The 18,478-nt window shown below is 32.7% G+C and overlaps 1 protein-coding gene across 2 annotated transcripts in view; it reads right to left on the reverse strand.

The window, feature by feature from the left end:
* The window catches only part of LOC129912679 (rho GTPase-activating protein 21), a 52,233-nt gene extending 35,510 nt beyond the window's left edge, over nt 1-16,723 (reverse strand). The window contains exon 1 of one of the 2 annotated variants that reach the window (XM_055991033.1): nt 16,553-16,723. The gene's annotated coding sequence lies outside the window, so the exon portion shown is untranslated. Of the gene's footprint in view, nt 1-14,569; nt 14,916-16,552 lie in introns of those variants that run through there. The other variant, XM_055991034.1, reaches the window with a different exon arrangement.
* Nucleotides 16,724-18,478: the final 1,755 nt, after the last annotated feature.

Genomic DNA, 18,478 nt, shown 5'->3' on the forward strand with positions numbered 1-18,478 from the left:
TAAATTTTTTGATTGTTTTTGTGTAGCAAAGCTGGTCCTGGTTTTTTTTTTGGTTTTTATTTTGTACCCATTCCCAGGCGAAATTAATTCGTATTAAGGTTAATCAAAACATTAATCACACATTTAATATGAAAACAAACAAATAATGCCTTTGTGTTCCATCACGGAGTAAAAATAATCATCTTCTCGTCATATGATATTTTTCTGTGCTTTAATCTGATGTAACAATTGTTTCAATTTGTTTTTTGTTTTATTTTTTTTTTTTGCCGTCACGATTGGACAATCCTTCCTTTCTCTTCTGGGGATTGGCATTATAATCAAGGTCATTTATAGTGTGTTTGGCTTTAGGGTTGAGAGTATGTATGTACAAATTTTATTCGATTCATCATCATTTTATTATGACTCAATATTTGACCGAAGGCACCTTCTGTCCTCCTAGTGAAGTAATTTGTTTTGTATTCATTGTTTACGTCGAGTATTTGCTTCACAAAATTAAGTTCATCTCTGCTGTTAATTTCGTACATGGTTAATTTAATACAATTAAAGGGGAGTTATTAGTTTAAAAGTCAAATTGAATAGTAAACTGAGTTAAACAATTTGTAGATATACTAATTTTTCATTTCTGATATCTACATAAAATGTCAATCCTTCAAATCCTAAATCAATCATCTAAGGTCCATTTTCTTCACTCGGAGTTGAACATAACTTGAGAATTTTTAATATAAAAAGTCTCAAGTTTTGTACAACTCCGAGTGAAGAAAATGGACCTAAGTAGGTTTGCTTCAAATCATCAGTTGAAGAAACGGTTGTAGTTATAAAACGTTGGTCCAATTTATGATGCACTCTCCATTATATTTAAAGTGGCAATTAAATATGAGAAATCTGTCAAATCACATACAAATATTAAAATTTCCCGTTTTCAAGGGCTACCCACTTTAAATTTAATGGAGTGTAAATTAATTAGGCTTTAATGACCAAATACTTCAATACCCAATTAATTCACACTTCGGTAAATTTCAAGCCAATATTTAAAAGAGGAAAATTTCAGGCCATGAAGCAAATCTTACGCACACGCGAAAACGTTTGTTCGCTTATGCGATACAGAATGTCACCCCAGGACTTAAGCTTTTCTAATACCCTTTTTTTCAGACCTGAAAAAAATCAGCCTTCCTGTATTTTGTTTCACAAAAATTCTATTTTACCTGTACTATGTGTATTTTTTAAATTATTGTTTAGTTTTTTTTTTAAGGCTTTAAAATTTATCAGTTCAAATACTCAACTACCGATTTTACTTCCGAATTTTGTAACCAAAGTGCTCTTGATATCTTTAACGTTTTCGTACCACCTACGCCTACACGGTGCGAAATCAACGTTTCTATAATACTTCTTGGGATATTCTTTGGAGTTCTTTTTAGTGCTTTCTTAGGTGCAATTAAAAAATCTCTATTAAAATAAGGCCATTCGTTATTTCAGGGTTTTGCGAGGCACTCAAGTACCTAAGTAAAAAAAAAAAATATTTAAAAAAATTAAAAAAAACTCTAATTTTAAATGATTTTTATTTTGACGCTAGAAGGCGCAAATGATGGTTAATTTTGTCCTAAGCCCCGTAGAAAGATGGTTTGTATCTTTTTGAAAACAGTTTTTAATGCAGACAAGAGCTTCATCAAAGCTTTTTCCTTTAAATTATTTTTCTAAATTTATTTTCCTGAAATTATCTTTGTCCCCAGATATTTTTATTTCAAAAACTTTTGTGTATAAAATTCTCGAAAGATCCCGAATTTTACATTGAACACGTTCAATTCAGATTTTTTAAAGCTCAACACAATCGTTATCTTTTTCTTTATAAAGCGAGAGAAAAAGCTTGTTGCTCTCCCTTCTCCCTCCAAGGTCTCCGTTCTGGCTGCTTCAATTGTATGTACGTCCCTAGTCAGAACATGAAATCTGAAGTTTCGGAACCATCTCAAACTGTGCATTTGTTCCAAATAATTTTTATTGATTGACAATTACCAAAAATCGTTTTTATATAATAATTGAAAACTGTAAAATAACCCTCAATAGTTCCTCCATAAAAATGAATACATAATTATTTCATTCACTTTTATTCTTTCCAGAAAAAAAGACGTATGATCTTGATTGTTAATGAGCAATGATCTAGTAGGAACACACAATTCTTGTTATGATTATGACAATTTTCAAAAAATTTCATTCAGCGTCATGCCGAAAACTGATGCCATAACCCACCCACTCATTCGATGAGATCCTCATTTTTGACGTGACTTTCTCACCAATTGTTCCATTATAATACACATCATTAAGATTTAAAATACGATTTGTTTTCTAATTCTTTTATTTTTTTTTTTTTTTTGCTTTTTAGTCGGCGAAACGCGAACGCGCCGTGCCGCAACGCCGCCAATCACTCCCATAGCACAATGTGGTGCAAAGTTATATCTTTTGGATGCCCCATCACACACATTATTATTTATATACATGTATCTTCTTCGAAAAGAAACGTACAACAGAAAAAAAAAGTATTAACTTGCAATAAATCTAGATACACGAATGGATGGCGGGGCGTACACCTATGATATTTTTGTATTTTATTTATTTAGTTAGCTGTTTATTTGTTTTGAAAGAATTTTATCTGTCTGTTTGTTGGAGCATTAAAAGATACAGATAAAAAAAATATAACCATGAATTTTTATATTGTAATAATAATAGATAAAGTCTTTACTTATTTTTTGTTGTTGTAGGTAAAGTATAGATTGAGTAAAGAGTAAAATACTGGTAGATAATAATGTATTGCTTATTTTTTTGTCTTGAAAAAAAAAAAAAATATTTAACAAGATTTTTATCAGAAAAATAAAAAAATGAAACATAAAACGAAAATTTAGGTTTCAAAATAATATTTTTGAGACTTTACTTACTTGTAGGTTCATTTAGTATGCAATTAAAAAATTGAAAATACATAGTTTTGAAATAAAGTTTTTTTATTTGCATTTAAATTCAAACTGACAAAAATCGCCTGCATATACATACATACCTAATATAAATCTACTTAAAATATATTCTTTAAATTAAAGCTTAACAAAATTCTAAAATTTGTAAGGCAGAATACTAACACTGCTGCGAGATTTAGAAAAATCGTATCTATCCTAACTATGCCGAGCACTAAGACTCAAATGGTGGTTGGAATAATTTCAATTTCAAGAGAATCTGTAAACCTACCACTAGACACTAATTTTCCAAGCAGCTCGAATTCAATAAGATACCTTGGTCACCAGTCTACCCTATTTTTTTTTTTTTTTGTTTCAATAAGTAAAGGTCATATCTCTTGCGACAAAATAATAAACAGCTTTGATCCATCAAATCACAAGATTTAAGAAGATAAGTCTATCATTCGTCCTGTTTAAAACCTTGGAAAGAATAATAGATATCCATCTAAGACAGGAAATAGAACCCTATTTCATCTCTTAGGCACAACATGCCTACACAAATGAAAAATCGGTGTCTACTGATCTCAATTTCCTGGTTAGCGCCATCGAATGTTGCCTTCACTTCAAAAAGAGTAAACATGTCATGAATTTAACAATCATAAATGCTCTTCAATTCAATCTAGATCTAGACAATATAAAATATAGGACTCTCTTAAGAACATGATGAATATCATATTTAGCAGTAAAATTATTAGTTCAGAGTTGGGGAACTTCAAGACACGCAAAGCAGCCAATAGAGGGAGCCCTCAGGGAAAGATCTATTCACTAGGAACTAGGAAGTCAACGAAAGTCCTAGCGGGAGAAGCTTTCCAGGTTATTGTTTACGCGGATGATGTTGCAATTGCCGTTTCGGACAGGTACCCACAGACCCTTGCAGCTTTGAACAAGCGTATGCACTGGTGTAGATTGGATATTAATCACCTCAAAACGGAACTTTTCCCCATCTCGGATTGCTCAAATTACACCACACCCCATTTGGTGTACCAAAATATTCCTCAAGATCCGTATCTGAGAATCGCAGCATTCTGGATAATGACTATACTTCCACACTGATGGTTAATATGGGAAATATTTCCAGACAAAACCAATTTCAGTCTTTTCCCTTTATTAGACCACTGTAGCGTGTTCCAAGCGGAAATCTAACGATTAAAGGAAGTTCTACCTTGGCCAAACACGGATATTACGATCTTCTCGGATAACCAGGCGCCAATTAAATCTCTTGCCTTTGTCATAAAACGACTTGGCGCGTTCCCTAATGACTTCTAGAGAAGAATATGAGGAAACATTGGGAAAATTCTTCAATGAAGATACTAGTAATCTAGTTAAAATAGACGTAAAAAGTCTCTCCGTATTCAAAAGAAGCCCCGAGTAGTTTGACAAGTGCCTTCCTAACTTGCTATTTTTTGTGGTATCACAATGACCATGAAGTTTAAGTGAGTCGGGTCTTCGGCCGATAGCCACTTAAAACTAACATAACCTAGCCTAAGACCCAATTAGTACCTCATGGAGCAATTGTTAGTGCGATGGACTGTTACATCAGAAATTTTAAGTTCAAATCCAGTCTCTACTACTAAGACATTTTTCCAGGAGTACTGCTTCTTGGTAGTATTTGACAAAACCTCCAAGAGTAATATTGTCTTGAACATGTGAATCTCTGCTAAGCCGTTCAGACTCAGCAAAAAACTATAGGTCCCTTTCATTCTTGCAAACAATTAACACGCACACAAGAATGGTTGCCAATTGTAAGTCATTAGGCCTTCCCCTCCCCCTTAATGGAGTCGGCGCTCATGCCAAAAATGTATTTATTTAAGTCCAAGACTAATCATTTTCACCTTTATTACCTTTATTTGTTGATAATGTTCAATTTATATGTATATCGTTTTTGAATTATTCTACCAATGCATGACTTGCCTTAATTACACCAAAAATAAATACCTTCGTCTAACTACATACACCGCATATAAATAAAAAAAAAAATTGAATGAATGCAATTCGAATTTTAATTACCAACATACTCTTGATCTTGATCCAATATATGAATTTTATTTCAAAAATAGAAATAAAAAGATATACATAAAATTTATGACTAAATTGGTTGTTATCGAAAAAATAAAAATTCAAAAAGAATTCAAGACGTCATCCTCACCTGTTGTTGATCAAATTTGACAAAAACTCAACAAAAAAAAAGTGATAATTCTTAAATGCACTTAAAAATTACTTCACTATACAATGTGCTTGTACTCGTGGGTATTGTATATTGTAAGAGCAATCTTGACCAATACACTTCATGCTAAGTAGACATTCTGACGAGTAATACTCGTAACTTAAAGATACAAAAAAAAAAAAAAGAAATAAATTGTAATTGCAGAAAACATAAAGGTGACGCAAATCGCTTTAAGATTATTCGAACACGTTATTGTGTTCAAGCAAATTTATTTTGTTTTTGCGATAAAAAGAAGAACACGTTATGAGGACAAATAATTTGTTTTTTTTTTTTTTAAGAGTTGTGAAAAGAGTTACTTTTTATTAACTTACGTGTTAAAATAAATTTAATAACTAAAATAATAAACAGGAAGTCATAAGATAATATTTTATAAAGGTCATTTTAAATCAGCAGGAAACCGGAAAATAAGACCTGTTCTGCAATGAAAATAATGGATTATGATTATGAGTGCATAGCAATTCGCAAGATGACATCGAAAAAGGATTGAAGAAACTCTAAAAAAAAACCTTTACAACAACAATGCCGATGGATCTGATGGTATATTTCCGGAAATCATCAATAGCCAAGAAAGACCGGAAGATAATATGTCCATGTCCAATGGTTTGACCCTCAACGTTCTTTTAATGTCTTTTTAAAAAGGAGACACCATATTTGGACAATCCTTAAAATAATTTTTGCATCATTTTAATTGACACAAACTAGTTTGACCCTCGGCCTGGCAGACCGACAATTAGGTAAAATCTTTATACTGAGACAAATCCTTGAAGGGACCAATGGCTCTCATGTCGAGTTCCACCTTTTGTACATTTTATTAAAAGCTGCATATTGATATGATAACGACAAAAATTCCTGGAATGCAATATGAATGCTCCATAAAATACGATTATTGTCAGGCTTGCTTTATGAGCCCGGTAGAAGAGTAACAAACAAAAAAAAAGTAAATGCGAGAGCTAGGTCTGAAATATTGGAGGTAAAACGCTCGGAAGGGAAAGCAATTGAAAGTCATTGCTTTTCAGACATAAAACATTCATAATTAGGCTATTGATTATGTCATTTAGAAAGGAACTAAGACGTTCACGGGTTTTTATTGCAGGAATCGTTCAATGGGTTATAAAAGAACATAAAACCGCGGAGTGCTATTAAATGAGAGGGTGGAAACTGAAGATAGGGGTGTAAAAGCCCCCTTTTTGGTTTTTTCAATATATCTCGTAAACCGAGCAAAAAACAAAAAGTTTTGAGAGCAATATACTAAAATTTTGCTCGGTTTACGAGATATATTGAAAAAACCAAAAAGGGGGCTTTTACACCCCTATCTTCAGTTTCCACCCTCTCATTTAATAGCACTCCGCGGTTTTATGTTCTTTTATAACCCATTGAACGATTCCTGCAATAAAAACCCGTGAACGTCTTAGTTCCTTATTGCCCTGTTTTTTTCGACATAATCAATAGCCTAAATGGCAAGTTACACAAACAAGTAAAAAAATAAGTAAATAAAACTCTTTAGCAAATCAGTAGATATTATTTCAGTTCATAAATCAATGTTCCTACTGGAGAGTCAGAAAAATCAAGAAAAGATGAAGGATCAAGGGTATAAATCAATAAACGAATGTGAAAATTTGGGACTGTTGTCACTAGCCAAACGAAACCTTACAGATTTCGCCTCCCAATCGAATAAATTGATTTAAAATATTGAGAGGGAAAATGGGTGGAAGCTCTAGGTAGGAAATATGCCAATTTGTATTTTTATGGCTTAGATATGATAATTTTGTAAAAACCTAATATGACTGAACTATGTAGGAAATGTGTTTGGGGAAGAGCGTTAAAACCGAAGAAGAGTAATAAATATAACAATTTTTGTTTATTTAATTTATTTGTTATAAATTTTTTTTTTTTGAATTTGAATTTGAATTTATTAGCATATGTAAGCATTTTAAAACAAATAGTTTTTTTTGTAATACTTAGAACATGAGGTTAACATTGTATTATTTAACAAAGCATATTTAAAAAAGATATATACATATATATTGTTATTAACAAAAATTAATATAAATTAATTAAATAAATATTTAGTTAAATTATAGTTCTACATAAAATACTAGAAATAAAAAGTTAAAATGGATTTTAGAAATATTTTCAGTTTTTGTAAAGAATTTTTAAAGAGTTTTCAAACGAGTTGTAGTTATCTAGTGCTCTCAGGTTTGCGGGCAAGGAGTTCCAAAGACCAACAGCGTGTACAAAGAATTGTTGTTTAGAGTTTCTAAATTTAAAGGTAGGTACAATGAGAATATTGCTTCTTTGTGATACTGGGAAATTAAGCTTTTCGTAAAGGTAGTTTGGAGCTTTTGTATGGACAAGTTTAAATAGAAATGTTAGTGTTAGAAAATCTATGTATTTGTTTAAAGGCATATTAAATACACTACCTGCCTGTGCAGAAACATGATCGAAGCGACGTAGACCATATATAAAACGGGCTGTGTTGTTAAACGCTACTTGAAGTTTGCGTTTACTAGCACTGTCCAAACAGCAGAAAATAGGGTTTCCGTAAAAAAGGGTTGGTAGGATTAGAGTTTTGGCAATAATCATTTTCGTTGAAACCGGAAGATAACTTCCAGAAAGGTGCAAAACCCGCAGAGCAGCATAAATTCGACCGATTGTACTTGCCAAATGTGTATCCCACGATAGAGTTTGGTTAAAGACTACACCAAGATTTTTTACTGTTTTAACGTAGTTTAACATTGTCCCATCAAGTTCAACCCTGGGAAAATATGACACATCAAGAGCAGTGTTATGAATAACAATAGCCTGGCATTTATTTAAATTAAGTTTCAAACGATTTTCTCTCGACCACTGTCCTATACGCATCAGATCCTCATTTATTCTCGCCGTTGCATCCTCAACCATACCGATTTGATAACTGAAGTGAATTTGCACATCATCTGCATACATATGTATTTTACAATGCTTGAGTATCAGAGGCAGGTCATTGTTGAACAACGTGAAAAAAAGCGGACCTAATATTGATCCCTGAGGCACACCGGAACGAGTAGACAGAAAATCCGATAGCTTAGAGCTCGCAAAAACTGCCTGAGTTCTATGGGTAAGGTATTTTTCAATAAGGGACAGAGCTGAGTTTTCAAAATAGAAAAGGTTTTTGAGTTTATTCAAAAGTATTTCGTGCGAAACAGTATCGAAAGCCTTAGAGAAATCCAATAAGACCAGTGTAGTTACATAATTATTATCAATTTGCTGCCGTATGTCGTCGGTTATCTTTAGAAGCGCAGTTGTGCAGCTGTGTTTTGGTCTAAACCCTGATTGAGTAGGTGTTATCAGCCTATGGGTTTCTAGGAATGTCATAATCTGTCGACTGACGAGCTTTTCAAATGCTTTCGAAATAAAAGGTAATATAGCAATTGGTCTGTATTCTTTTTGTTGTGGTTTTGACTTCTTTAAAATTGGAATTATTTTTGAAGCTTTCCATAGTTTAGGGTAACAAGACTTTGTAATAATGGTGTTAAAAATGTGTGTAATGAAAGGTGATATAAAAATAAGAATTATTTTAACAAATTTTGGATGCATATTGTCTAGTCCAATAGCTTCTGATTTAATGTCTTTGATAGCTTTGTATACCTCTACTTCAAAAACTGTTTTAAAATTGAAGCTTGAGAGAAACTCATCATTTCTTATATAATTTCTGTCAGCCACGGCACCAACATATATATTAGACACAGAACTCACGAACTGTTTGTTAAGCTCATTCACATCGCATTCATCTTCAGCATTATTTTGTTGCTTCGATATACCAAGAGATTTGATATTTTTCCACAGTTGTTTTGACGATAATTTGTGGAATTTGGAAGCAAAAAATTTCCGTTTAGATTTTTGTGTTTCAACATTTACGGCATTTCTAAGGACTTTATAATTTAAAAACAACTGTGGTAGTCTGAACCTTTTCCAACGTCTATACGCAAAGTTTCTTTTCACAATTAGTTGTTGGATATCGTTAGTGTACCACCCTAATTGAGAGTTTTTTATTCGGATAGTTTTTATGGGTACAAAAGTTTCAAAAAGATTGTTTATAGTCTCAGTGAAATATTGAACTTGCTCATCGACGTCAGGAAATTGGTAGATATTTTCCAAGTTAGAGTTATAGATACAACTTATTAAAGACTGCATATCAATGGACTGAAAACTTCTAAATGAGACAGTTTTAGTTGCTGGTTTTGAATCAAGATTTACATTGTAAAAAGCGACAATTAAGTCGTGCTTAGAAAAACCAGGAACTTCAAGTTGCCCATAGAAGTTAACATAGTCTATTTTGTTGACTAAAAACACATCAAGTAAAGTAGAGCTAGAGGATGTAAAATGAGTGGGGTTTTCACTGTTAATAGGAAAAAGGCTAAGAGATAACAGATTATCATTAAAAGTTTTGATCCTAGAATTTTGTTTATCGAGAAGGTCAATGTTTAAGTCCCCGGCAATAATAATATGATTATAATTAGTTGTTACTTCTTCTAAGACGTCCGAAATAGTACTTGAGTCCGTTATGTTAGGTGGTTTGTATATTACGCCAACGAGACATTTTTCAGTTTTAAATGCGACCTCTATAAATAGGGACTGCATGCCATCATTTCTATCAGCTGTTTCAATAATCTTACTTTTTAAGCATTTTTTTATGAAAATGGCTACACCTCCTCCCCTGGAAATCACACGATCAGACCGAAACACCCTATAGCTACCTGTACATAAAATACTACTGTCCACTTGTTCATTCAACCATGTTTCAGACACACAGATAATGTCCATTGTTGAATCATTGAAAGTACTTTTGAATTCATCTAAGTGTTTTTGTAAGCTTTGAGCATTTATATGACAAATAGATAACCCACTGTATCTTTTTCGAAAAATATTCAACATTGTACTAGTATTGTTCAAATTTGTATTGCTGCCGACCTGAGAAACTCCAACGTTGTTAACTGCACTTATAACAGTTGAAAAAAGTTAATAGCCCCTTTAAGTCCAGATAACCATACTGTGAAAGAATTAAATTTATGAAAAATAATACTGAAAATATTTCCCATCCATAACAATAGCTGTAGTTAAAAAAACAAAAGGAATCTATAGTAATGATTTGAAAAAAGAAAATTAATGAAATGATTGTAGAACATAAAGTTAATGAAATAAATATTAGCATAAGAAAAAAATAAAATAAAAAAATACGAAAAGTACTAATTTTGTTCCAACGGCGGCTCTGGTAACTCTTGATTGCAGATTTGTAAATTTTGTTGTTCATCATTGCAATTTGGTAAAGTTTCATAGTTGTTGTTTTTCTTTTGCTCTTCTTCGTGATGATTATTTGTTTTTTGTTTACGATTATTGACAGTTGAATTCAGTGCATCCACGGTGTTTACTATTAAAGGTTCTTCGCTACTTGTTAATTTAATGTAAACAAGTCCATTTGCGGTAAACACAGAAAAAAGCTCATGCCTTCGCCTTAGACGAATTGCTTGACGTAGTATAGCTCGGTTGTTTTTGGTAAGGCTTTCGTGAAAATAGATTGGAGTGTTTGATTCCTCGCCAATATCACTAAGCATTAGTTGTCGTGAATTTTTTTTACGAAAATCAGCAAACGCTTTTAGTGTTGTGTAGTGTCGGTATGCCGATTAGAATGGCGTCTGTTGCTAAATGTTTGACGTTTATAGCTTCAATTTGTGCCTTTAAACTTTCGATTTCAGTGTTAACCGTTTCATTTGGAAGTAAAAAAAAAAAAAAAAAAAAAAAAAAAAAAAAAAAAAAAAAAAAAAAAAAAAAATTTGTTATAAACAATTGTCGCTTAACGTCTTCTATCAAAGTTATTGAAAGTCGACGAATAACAATAGATTGAAAACAAGCATTAAGAAGAAAATTGTTTTCTGGTTTTAATTGCTTAGGAGCTTTCAAATTCTATTTTTGAATTTTCAATACGAGCATTTTGTCACTTAGCCTTTTTTACCCTTAAATTTATAATTTACTCTGAATTGTTATTTTTTTATGTTTTGATAAGTAAGCTCATTTCACTATTAACCAATCTATTTGTCCAAATTTCCAAATAACTGCCTATCAAAATTCAACTTCTGCGACCTTCACTACAAGCATAATAATATCAATACACTATCAAAATAAAAATGATTAATTACATGTAATTCGTTGTTAAATCGAATACATGGATAAAGAGATACCTTTCGTATTAAGTCATTTTAATCGTGTTATTTTGAGGAAACATCTTGTATAATATAGCTAAGCTGACGTAATTTTATTAACAACAATAACAAACAACCAAACAATGGTCAGTTATTTTTTTGTGAACTTCCCCACTTAACACAAAATATGACTGAATTTTAACCAATAATTCAACAAAAAGGAAAAGAAAAAACTTAATAATCTTAAATTCAATTTGGAAAAGTGAGGAATACAAAAAAAAAAAAAAATAAAAGAAAAAAATAAACAAACAAACAAACAAACAAAAAATATGAACCCACAAAAATAAACAAACAATCAATTTCAATTTATATGGAAGAAAAATAACATGAACCCTATTCTTGGAATGAATATTTTTCTGGAGGGCAGCAGACATTACGGAAACAAATGAAATTACCTTCGAACTAGTTTTCGTGTGTTTGTTGTTTTTTTTTTTATTTTCATTTTGTCTTTTAAGAATAGAAATGGAAATATAATGGGAACCTTACGCTAAAGTAGGTGGAACACGGTAATTTAATATCAACTAATAATACAACTCGTATTAAAGACGCCTACTACTGTTGTTTTGCCAACAGTCAGCAGACACACAAATATGCCACCTCAAGTCAAGACAAAGTTGTTGTTTTTATTGTTGTTGTTGTTTTTTGAATTTATAATTAAATCAAACACGAGTATAATGCAAGACTGAGGTTTTTTTCTGTGTTTTGACCAAAATCGCGTCATTTTTGTCGGTCGGGACGGACATAACCGAACCGGGAGTAACAAACAATATGTAGTAGCAATATCAATGGAAATGTGTGTAAATCTAATTTGCATCGAATTGAAACGCAAGGTGATTCGTAAATGTGATATCATCATTGCGCGAGTAGAGAAACGCACTCCCATCAAAGTTGATGTAATGAATGAATCCAATGAGAAACCTAGTCATGTGCTATAATTAGGTTTTTTGTTTTGTATATATTAATTTAATTATAAGCTTTTTTTGTTTATAATTTCATAGCTACTGTCTTAGAGGAGGAGGTACAAAGCTTTTAGGGTAGATTTCATTACATATGCAATGCATATCTAGGTATAGAGTTTTGCTCAACCTTAAGTCATGTGGGTAAAAAGAGCACTTAATTTTTTGTGGGTCAATTTACGCATGTTTGTTTGGGACAGCAGCTTGTCACATAGCTGTTTTCTTGGGCGATGAATAGAATTCAAGACCCATACATTTTGAAGCTAGCAATAGCAGTGGCTAAGTAGTTATACTAAGAAGCATATTATGAAATTACAAGCAATAAGCCGGCGACATCCATTGTGACACGATTGAGAAAGACTTGCACAATGCGCATCGAGTCTTACATTAGACGAACTCGCTTCTGATCCTTTGATGGTCACACGACGAATAATGGGCGCCCAAGTTAAAGCCACCATCCTGTCACTGCTGCCGACTGCTATCTTTGGTGATGGATATCATTCACCATCTATATATTCGAATCACACTCAAAGGCCATTAAACCAAGCAATGGCAATGAGGACACTAACGAATGATATTCACAGGAACCCTTTAAAGCAAGAAATCGGGTTTTGTTCTGAACGAATTCGCTTCAGGTTCTGGGACACTGAATGGTAAATGAATCTTAAGACATTAGCGATTAGCTTGTCATCTAGACGGCTGCTGCCTTAAGCGATTGATACAATTCAGCACGGGAAAACATTGGAGATATCTTGAAGGACCATAATTCTCTATCAAAGACAACAAAAAAGGGCAGTTGATTTATTCCACTGTTACTTATTAGGCTGTTTTGGTCTACTTAAACAAGTTTTATCCTATTATTTTCACCACGTAGCCCCCAGTTAATTTAGTTATCTAATATGTCCCTAACAAAAATAACACAGAAACATTTATGACGAATGTTCCAATATAAACGATGCATCTGAAGTTTTCTAAAACGTTTTTGTATATTTTCAACCCTTTTTGAGGCAATTCCAAACAAATGAATTAAAAAGGGATTTGAGGATATCGTGAACTCCTTTCTGTTTCTTGATACGAAACCCAACATAGAGTTCCCTTAAGCTAAAATGTAGTCTATGTGATGGTCAAAGCTTATTTTATGATCAAATAAAATCCCAAGAACCTTTTTGTCAGTTATCCTGATCAGAAATAAAACAAAGGTAGGCCTAAAAACACCTGGTACAAGCAAATGAAAAAAAACATCAGAATTCAATTGGCCTCAGAAATGGAACAATACAAAACTAGTATGAAGCAGATACGTGGGATAGTTATGATCCCCTTGACATCGAGATCATAACAGCGCCGAGAAAAGGAAGAAGAAGATCCTGATCAGAAGTTTATCAGCAATTGTATACGTGTAAAACAGGGAAGACTGGGAACGATAGCAAGATATAACTTTCCATTTGGACGAATTGAGAAAATGGTGTTTTTTCTTCACCACGTACTAAAAGGGAAAAGATCTTCTGGAAGAAGTTTACAATACGACATTTTTAAGTCGTTGTTTATTTGAGAACTAAATTAATAAAAATTAAAAATAGAAGGAACAGTGATATAATGGGATTTTACAATATTTAAAAGGACATATTAAAATATCGCTCATTTGTTTTGAAGAAGTATTAAGTTTTCACTGAAATCAGTTTCCTTGCTAAAGTTTAAATCACATTTTCAACCTTTTTTCGTTAATGTCACCTGTTTTTTTTTTTTTTTTCGGAAAACTCACTACAAATATTATGACAAGTTAAAACCAAGTTAAAATAAGTGTAATTAAAAAATGACTTCATCTTTCTTGTTAAAACGAAAAGCAAAATAGAACAGAAAAAAAATCCCAATCTGATATCAAATATAATACTATCTAGCAACTGGGACAATATACCATCTACTTATTATTTGCACGCACTCTACGAAGACATTTTATAGACCTTCTGTCTGTCTATTATTATAGAAATATATCCGTGGTTTGGCCAAAACCAAAAAAAATGAAAAATAAAAAAAAAATGAAGCAAAGCAATGCCACGAAATGATAAAAGAAAACAACAAAATTTTAACGCAAAAAGAGTAGTAATTTGATAGAAATAAAAAATAAAAAAAAGTAAACACTATGTTAAAAAAAAAATTACTTACCAAAAAGAAAGAAGCAAAGAGACAAAAAAAAAAGAAAACAAAATACTCTCGTACGTAAGTATATATTGATGAATATATTGCGACTGCCACTTGCCGCGTTGCGAAACAAAACAATTTTTTTTTGTTGTTTTTTTTTTTTAATTTTTATGATTTTCTTCCGCTTTGTCTCTCTGCGCTCTCTACTCTCTTTTCCAAATAACTATAAAAATATATAATATAATGTTTGTTTTAATTAACTCATCGTCTTCGTCGTAGAAGTAGAGACGAATGGAAAAGAAATGTGTGTAGATGAATGTTGTTATTGGATTCTTAATGATTTGATTCAGATTGATTTTTGTTGGTTAAAAATTGAATACAAAACTAAGTAAACATAAGAAATCGACCTTTTTACAAAAGGGTTTCCTGATAGTTAACCCACACCTTAAAAGATTTCTGTTCACTATCCACCAACTTGAGGACAGTCTTTCTTAATCTTTTTATCTGTTTTTCAATTTTAACAATTTTATGAAGTTAAAAATCCTTCTTCCACGGCCATTTGCTTTGATAAACGAATTTAATAAAAAAAAAAGGCGAAAATAGTGACGCACAGCAAAAAGCACAACACCGACACGAAGACTTGTGTATATAAAAAAAAAACTCTTGCGTGGAACGAACACACAAAACAGGAACTTTCCCTCCCCAAAATGCGCCTGCCTTACCCCAAAACGGGGGGCGCGGGCAACCAAACCAAAACCGACGACGACAACGAGAGGAGAGACTATACACAAAACAGTCAGCAAATTCGTTCACTCACTGGATTCGATTGGATTGGATGGAAATGAAGGAAACTCAATTAAGACGAGGAAAACGAATGAAAAAAAAATTGATTTCGTAACTTTTTTTATGGCCAGCGTACAAAAATCTTCGTCACTAATTGTGGATTGTTAATTGTTTCTTTTTTTGGCCAAAATGGGTTTTAAGGAAACAATAAAAAAAAGTCGAATAAACTTTTTTAAACTTTTGAGGGAAAATTTCACTTTTTTTTTTCTTAACAGCCAGCCCAACAGCCGCCAAACAGGAATGTATATAAAAACAGGAACCAAGAAAAATTGGCCAAAATGTGTGTGCAAAGGAAAAAAAGACACACACGACAGAAAAAAGTTACAGAACGAGAAAACAAAATTACACAAAATCAAAAAAGGCAGAAAAATATAAAAGAAACACGGCAAAAACGGGGATCGTGGTCGTGTATGGATGGAATCGTCATGTCGAGAGGAGGAAAAACTTTAAGGTCTTGTGCGAAAAATGTCTTTAAAAAAAACGACTGTGCAGCACGGAGACGACGACAACGACCAAGACGGACGACGACGATGACAACAACTACACGATGGAGAAGCAAACGACGACGACGATGGCGATGGATGATTCCCAAGCTCAGCAGAGTTCTCCACAACAAAATGCAAGCAAGAGTAGTCAGCAGCGGCGCGGACAACAGACAGACAGACGAGAGAGAAAAAGAGAGTCGATTTGAGTAGAGTGGATTCGAGTCTATTCGAACCCGTAGCCGATTCAGAGCCACCAACAAGAGTAGCCAACAAATCGGCAAATATAAATGAAGAAGAAAAATGTATAAAAATTCGAAAGGCAGCACAGAGCAGCAGGAAAAAAAGATAAACCAAATAAAAATACAAAATAAAATAAAAAGGAAATAATATAAATGAAAAAAAAAGGTGGAATTGATTTGGAGGAAACTACCGTTCCGATGAGTTACCAGGGCAAAAGTAGGAGCACCAACTTAAAAAACAACTATAAACCACAACCAAACTACACATATTTTTATTTCAAGTTTTTTTTTCTTCAATATTTCTTGTCTCTTCTCTGTTCAAAGGAGGCTTTCCTTTTTTTTTTTTTTTTGGGTTGAATTTTATTCAATTTTTCACATGAAATACAAGTTTTTATAAAAACAAAATTAATATATTTGAATAATAGAATAATTATACTAACTTTTTATGATAAAATTTGTATGGAAATTGTTCACTGTTTTATGATGGAAAACATTATTTTAAAAGATTTTTTCACGTTTTTGCAGCACACATTCGATCTGGTTTTTCGTGGATAGAAAATTTTTTTTTATTTATTAGATATGGCGCTTGCAAACAGACAGAGAGCACACACTTGAGTTGTGAGGTGTGTGGATTGTGGAAGGATTGACAGTGGAGAACTGGAAAGTAGTGGAAAATTTTGACAGTTTAGGTGAAGAGTATTGCCAGTTGAAGGTTTTTTGGGTAAGTTTTAGGATAGAATGGTTTTCTTACATGAGTGTTTAATGAGATGTTGGAAAAGATTGAAAGTTCTACTATGGGGAATCTTTTTCTAATCGCTTTATATTCCTCAGTGGAACATTAAAGGTGTAACTCTTCTGGGGTCGAATTACGGCATAAGATTACGATAACACGTTAACGTTTTGCCTATTGCTGTCTCTATATAATCAAAAGAAAATGATAGAGACATAAAGCGTCAGTACGTTAACGAACGTATGCAGTGATTCAACACCTGGTGAATGAATAAAAGTCATTTTAGATGCTTTTCAAGCCAAAAATTCTCAACAGATCAATAGGGGTAAGTTGAATGGTTCTCCTTAGTTTTATTGCCTTTTAACATTTTATTTTTTAATTTCAGTGTTCAGCTTTTGGAATTTTGGAGAGCATGGCCGACTACACTCATCAAACATTCGTTTGTTGTTGGACTTTTTTTCTTGGACTTCGTACAACACTCAGTTGGATAGCTCGGTGCGTATAAACACTGGCATAAATTGGCTGGTTGTTGCGCTTGAATAAGAAGGTAATTGTCAGGTGGGAGCTCGTTGTGTGTGATTCAAAAATTATTTTGGACAAGGAACCAGGTCAAGGATGTACTTTTCGGGTAAATTTGAAGTGTATTTGTGTATAAAAATTGAAATAAAAAATTGTATAAATAATTTCTCGTTTTTTATTTTATTTGGTTTTATTGAAATGAGAACAGCTCAATAGACGTGCTTTTTTTTGCTCCGGTTAATTTATTTAAATTTCCCTATAAAAATTGTCCGAATTGCTTCTTTAAAAGTTTAATCAGGTCTTACTAATAAACACTACATATTTATTGCTGTTTTCGGTGGTGTCCTATCGTAATTGAATTAAATTTATTGAATTTAAATTAAGTGAATTCGGTTTGATAGTTAACCTCAAATCAAAGAATTAACTTTCCATCTCATTCCGATTTCTCACACATGCATTAACACCCTTGCATTTACCTCATTTACAAATAAACTTAACTACACTTACATAATGTCAGGCACTGAAACAAAAAAATTTGTCCGAAATACCGCAAACTCGAATAAACATTCAAATGAACCACTACTAACTACAAATTCCCCTTCACTAAAAGCTCCGAGCGAAATCGACTGTGCCTTATGGGAACGAATTGATGAACGCTTGAAAAGTATAAGTGAGTCCATTTCTAAAACTATAAATAATCAAATTTCCGAATCCGAAACACGAATCTTGGCAAAAATTGAAAAAACCGAAAACCATATAACCGAAATCCAATCTAATTTAAATGCCATGTGCGAAAGGGTAAATAAAGTTGAGTCGTCACTCACCGCTGCAATTGCCGAGATAGAAACACTTAAGACCGATGTGAAACTAATAAATAGCTCACTCTCCGACACAAAAACAACAATGTCAATAAGCGAAGCTGAGCTGTCAAACGCCATTTCCAATATTGATAAGCTGCAGCTTATAGCTGAAGCTCAAGAAAATAGGCTTGTTGCCGCTGACGCCATTCTTTACGGAGTACCACATCAACCCGAGGAGAATCTCTCGGCAATATTTAACACACTTTGCAACACTATTGGCTTCGATACACCCGCACTCAACAAAATTTACAGCACTC

Source organism: Episyrphus balteatus, chromosome 2 (assembly GCF_945859705.1).
Source record: "Episyrphus balteatus chromosome 2, idEpiBalt1.1, whole genome shotgun sequence".
Lineage (NCBI taxonomy): Eukaryota > Metazoa > Arthropoda > Insecta > Diptera > Syrphidae > Episyrphus > Episyrphus balteatus.